This window comes from Micropterus dolomieu, unplaced genomic scaffold (genome assembly GCF_021292245.1).
Source record: "Micropterus dolomieu isolate WLL.071019.BEF.003 ecotype Adirondacks unplaced genomic scaffold, ASM2129224v1 contig_14053, whole genome shotgun sequence".
NCBI classification, from domain to species: domain Eukaryota; kingdom Metazoa; phylum Chordata; class Actinopteri; order Centrarchiformes; family Centrarchidae; genus Micropterus; species Micropterus dolomieu.
The window spans coordinates 1-6,023 of NW_025743039.1; the positions used below are offsets into that span (position 1 = coordinate 1).

General features: G+C 41.1%; 1 long non-coding RNA gene across 1 annotated transcript; it reads left to right on the forward strand.

Annotated features, from left to right (window-relative positions):
* Positions 1 to 424: 424 nt before the first annotated feature.
* On the forward strand, positions 425 to 3,705 carry LOC123966708. The gene is made up of 3 exons (XR_006824052.1): positions 425 to 893; positions 2,923 to 3,223; positions 3,558 to 3,705. It is a non-coding gene; the product is annotated as an uncharacterized LOC123966708 (long non-coding RNA).
* The last annotated feature ends 2,318 nt before the right edge of the window (positions 3,706 to 6,023 follow it).

Below are 6,023 nucleotides of genomic sequence, written 5' to 3' on the forward strand. Positions count from 1 at the left end.
TGTAAGCTACTTTGTGGAGTAGAGGCTTTTATTTTGAAGTGGGGGAGAAACGGAAGTTGTGATGCTGTTTCGGGTTCAACAATGTGCAAGAGACGAAAAAAAAAGAATAATAAAGATGTCCCGTCTTGGTTCAGACAACGGAACCTCCGTGTTGTTATTTTGGTAGTCACATCAAACGTGTAGGCGAACTTATAACCGCTCGGTTACACACACATAGATACATTAATTATACAAATAAAAAAAACATTCATTAGTTAACTTCCGTTTCATACCTAACTCACGGATAACGAGCTCTCGTGGCCCACACGTTGGGTTTCTTCCACAAGCATCGGCTATCCTATACGCAACAATTGCATACAATGTGGAATTTAATACATACATCATACACCACTAGACCAATACATTAGCATATTGTGCGTAATAACTCACAAGAACATAACATTATTAATAAATGTTCTCACCGATAATAGCAGCAGCCAGTCCATGCAAAATAGCGCAGTTTACTTCCTGTATTTTCCCGGCGCCCCTTGACCTCTCGGCAAGCACGCGGCTGTTTGAGTCAGCAACGCTATGCCCTCTGCTGTCTAAAATCAACACCTGCAGCACTCTCGCTACAGCAGAAAATTGTGCAAATAGAGGTTTTGTAACTTGAATCTCTTGTATATTTAAGGTTTGATTATATCACCTGGTTACACATATTTGTTAAAACTGTCAGTATTTCCTGTGAAGAGCCCTATAAAGAGTCGCTTCATCTCTGTTCACTCTAATGGACCAGTTTTTTACAGCAATGGCGGGTCATGGAGCGTCTGAAAGGTTCCCGGAAGTTAGCAGCAAATGCTTGCAGCGCAGCGGAGCTGCATTTGAAAATGCTATTTGGGACGCACGTTTATCAGGTAAGACGTGTAAAATAAATGTGATTATAAATGATCGGCACAACTGAATAAAGTTAACATGTGCATTAAAGCATGTTAGTGGATTTCCCCATTAAATTAGAAGATTTAGGGACATTAACAGTTAACAAATGAACAAACACATTCTGATACTGGCGATGGATAAGGTTAGCAGCACACAATATAAACAGAGGCAGCCTATTAATGTATTTTAAAATACGTTCCCTTAATGCCATTTCATCCAAACTTGTTGGATTTGAATAACATAGGCTACTTAAACAATTTTTTTAGGGTGGGGGGGTGATATTAATGTAATTTAAATATATTAGTGGTGTGTGTATAAATAAAATCAACGTAAGTTACTTATGTTTGGGGGGTGGGGGGATTTTATTTTAGTTAATTCTATTAGTGGGGCTTGTATGAATATCCATTTTGGAGTAGAAGGGACCAAAGATAGATTGAAGCAGGCGTGGTTAAAATGAAAGGTTGAAAAGGTTTTAATTTCCAGCCCTGACACTAATCTTCATAGTAAACATGTATTTTATTAGAGCAGTGATGCTGAAGGTCAGGAGAGCTGAGTGGACCATGGTGAGATAGAAAACAACACATGATTGTAAATGCCTGTTATAATATGCCATATATCACCCACTTCCAATGTTAGCACTCGATTGAATGGGCGTTATCGGCCCCATAGATATGGGTCAGAAGGGCCCCGCTGCACCTACTGGTAGGTTCAGAAGGCTGTTATCATCCATTCACATGGTTAATCAGCGATACTATTAGAAGAGAAGACTCCAGATCCTGTCCAACAGGAATCCAGCTCACCGCTATTTTCAGGTCAGACCATTTAAAAGGCGGCCGTTTTAATGGTGATTAATTAGCCAATAGAGGGTAGGCGTTGATGTCACTTCCTCTTCCGGAACATGCTGGTCTGAGTGGCAAAACATCTGTTACCATGGCTGCGTTTAGCAAACCAGGAGTAAAACAAGTGATTATTTGCTCAAATTCGGACTTGACGGTGATCCTAACTGCTTACCGAAGCGCCAGCGGTCCAGCTCTTTCCCATTTTCGATGTTTTGTGTTTTAGCTGATTCAAGTAAAGATTGCTGCTCGTATTTCTGCCACTCACACTGTGTTCTGTGACATCATGCGCATACCCACTATATGTGAAAATAATACAGAAAAAATAGATTTAAGGTTGTGTGACACGAGTGCTGACAAGAAATAACAGTTTTGCTATTGCGTTTGCTTTATATTATTAGCATGTACGCTTACGTTAGCATTACTAATTATTAGCATGTGACTGCTTTTAACTGGTAAATTAAATTAGCTTCAATGTTAGCCTGTAAAAATGCCATTTTCCACACTGTAAGATTGTAAGTTAGACATGTTGCATAGCTTCTAATCTATATCTGCTCTTCACTGAAGCTATTTCACTCATATTGAGTAAAATATTCAAACCCAAAACGTATTTCTTTATGGCTGCACCGGTAGCATTAACGTTAGGCTACATGCAATGGAAAGTCCAGAGAATCATTTTAAATAACTTTACATGTTACTAATTCAACCTGACATGTTTGGTCTCTTTGGAAACTAGAATGTAAAATAAGTTCATGAGGGGCGAGCTCAATCGGGCTGCACAGGTCACCTGTGAGTGTTAGCTAGAAGCTTACAGTCATACTCACATTCATACAGAAGAGGAACCTTGCCAGTTTATTAGAAATACCTTAGCTCGTTTACTTGCAGTATGTGCTGATATTAGGGCTGTGGTGTCTCTCTCACTTCCAGCTCATGTGTGGTAAGTTAATAGTTATATTTTCTTATTTCTTACCATGCACTCTGTCTCTGAACAATCCAAAATTAGGTTTTGGGCCAAGCTGCATAGAGAGAGTGAGAATTTATTAAACTATCTAAGGTGCATAAATAGATCCCTCGTCAGCATCTCATGTTCACTGATGTGTTAATGTCTTTGAGGCTGTAATAAGAAGTAGGGGTTCACTTTTCCACTAAGTGCCGAATATTTTGATTTCAGAAATGGGACAAACAGTAAAGAGCGCACGCTTCAGGAGCGTCAAGATTAAGGTGGTGAGGAAGTCAAGGTCCTCCCCAGCCCGGCCCCGAACAGACAGACCCTTCGGACCCTTCCACTGTTACCCCTCAACAGACTGAACCTAATGATGTGGATCTGAGCAGAAGTTCATGTTCTGAGACTGCGTACAGTGAGGCAAAGAAGAGAGAGCTTTATGCCTGGGATGCAGTCGAGGATGACGTGCTGACGGTGTCCTCTGAATGTTCGGCACCAGTCACTTTTGCCTACAACATGCTGATTAGAGGTGCTTGGAGTGCAGCACCACTGCAGTCTTTTCTGAGGCTTGTCTTAAGAGGACTCAGAAATTCACTGCACCTTCCTGATAAGTGGAATGGAAGAACAATAGCATGCATTCATACATACAGACGTGCAAACTTCATACATTTGAAATGGATTCATTAGATCGTTCTAAGTGTTTTAGCACTATGTAGCATTAACTGTTGGTGTCTTCTTGAGTTTGATGAACATGAAGCCATATTGAATTCTACAGCTTGTGTGTAAAGCACCTTCACCTTGACCTTCTGCAGGAGATCTGAGTGTCTGAAAAATGTTTTCTCTCACTGCTGCTTATATCGCAGGTTAACACGCTCCACAGAGCCCTGGTAGGAGAATCCATGTCCCAGTTTGATGATGGCACCACATGCCCACCAGGTCCAAAGGTTGCTTCTAGTGTCAGGCTGCTTCCTGTTTGATTAACCAGAACTGCAGTTTCCATGAACTGATGGCTTTGAATTGAACTCTGCAAAATCACTTCATTATTGTAGAAAGTATTGTAATAAAACAGTAAGTGTATCAACCCAGTGCTCTGCATTTTTGAAGCCTGTTTGAGGATGAATGTGGGACCTTGTGTATCTTTCAGTTATTTATTCCATGGCTGTTTCTGCCCTAAACTCTTTTTTTGTAGCACCAGATACAAAACCAGGATTACTGAGTTTGTTTCCCGGGCAGATGGAGATACTTTGGCCTTGTGAGGAAGCAAAGCTCCGGGACGAGTGTGGTTGAGGTTTTTGCGTGGAACCCGCATGTTTGTTGATGAAAAGGATGTAGAAGAATACCTGCTGTCACATCCTGACAGCTCAAAGCCTCAGCAGGTTCATCACAGGTGCAGCTGAGTCCATAAAATGTTGGCTTTAACTAGAAAAAGAGCATTATTCTTCCCAGAAATGTCATTTCCTTAAATCTTCAAGGCTGGCAATGTGCTGAGGTCACAACAAGAGAAGAAAGTCGATGTTACAGGAGTGTTTGGAGCCTCTCGTCGTCATGAAACGCCCCTAATGTTTGTGGACATGATCCGAGGAGAACAGTAAGGCTACACCACAGCAGGGACGTCTATGACTATTGACTCAGTCTTCCATGATGATAATTCCCCTGTTTGATTGGAGCTCTTCAGAAAATAAGCCTGACTTTACCACCATCCTCACTCTGAAAAGGGTTTGGATCATTTTAAGAACCTTTATTGAGTATTTAAAATGATAACGGAGACTGGATGTTTGTTTCACTTTTCCTCAGTATGGTGTTTCATCATTCACATGTTGTGTGCTGTAATGCGTCAGTGTGTGTGATATCGTACCACTTTGCTGTAATCACAGATCAAGTCCAGCAGCAGACGACTCGATGGGTTTGGGCTCACAGACGGGGGAGGAACAGAAAAGGCTGCGGTCTTTCGTCCGAACATTTGCCAGAGTCCTAAAGGAGACGAGTCCCTGGCAGCGCCTGGACCTGTTGACTGATGCCCTTCTGCATTCTGGACTGAGAGGTTTGTCTGCTGCTGTATAACAACATTCTGTCCTGGTGCTTTAATAAGCTGACGACACACAAACTGTCTTTACAGAGGTGCAGCTCCTGCAGAGAAAATATCAATTCTGGCTGAAGAAGACGTCTCATCTGCCATCAGAGAGGCAGCAGGTAAGTCACGCTCATGCAGGGAACAATAGCTGTGAACGGAGAACTTTAGATTCCAGTTCCAAGCGCCCTTTCCACAGAGTATGTAGCACTGACAGCTGTTTCTTTTCTCTGCTTTTTATTGGCTAGTGTTGGTCTCAGAGCGAGACGTGGACAGATGGAGCCAGCCCAAGAAAAAGCCAAGCCAAGAAGGAAGGAAGTGAACTGAATGCGTGAATGTCTTGAATATTGTAAAAAGGTAACACATATTAATAAGAAAGAATATTCAAAGATGTTCTACTTCCTTTCCATGTGCAGTATAGAGTATCCTGTAAGCTGTGTCGGGGAAGAAGTAACATGAAATGAAGCACTTTATTAGAGCTGTAGTAATGTCCTCATCTGTTCTCCAGACACTTTCTGCAGATGGAAAAGGGACTACATCACTAAGCTGCTTCACTTCTACAAGTTCAAGGAAGCAAAGTTCACTTTGTTTATGTGAGACTATCTGGGGATTGCAGCCATCTTTGAGGGCCTTACTGATGTTCTTAAACATGGAAGCCTGGCTGTGATTAGAGAGCCGTGAGAATCAGAATCAGTTTTATTGCCAGGTATGTGTACACATACGAGGAATTTGACTCAAGATTGTACATTGCTCACGATGTGCTTACTTGTACAATAATAAAATAATAATATAATAATAATAAAATAAAATCAGACACAAACTACAGAATAGACAACACTAATATACACACTATGAACAAAACATATTATTATTATCATATTATTACAAATTTTTTAAATATATTTATTTATGTGTGTGTTTTAATATTTTTGTCTGTTTTATTCTTCCTTTGTATTTATTTACCTTATTTATTTTCACCCATGGTATTTATTTCTGCCTGTCCTTTTTAAATTTCTGTATGCATTTCTGCCTCATTATGCAAATGAGGAGGGGCTGTGTCTCAAGGGGTCATCTTCTCTGCCATTGGTGGACCAGTCAGACAGGAGAGCTCCTACTCTGCCTGCAGACATCAACGATCTTGCCCCTCACACAGTCAGATGACTTCCTTCAGTGCGCTGAGGTGTTTAACAACTCTGAAGACAATACTACCAGCAATGTCTTCCTTCTCTTTTCACGTAGACGCTCCGACAGACAGTGCTTT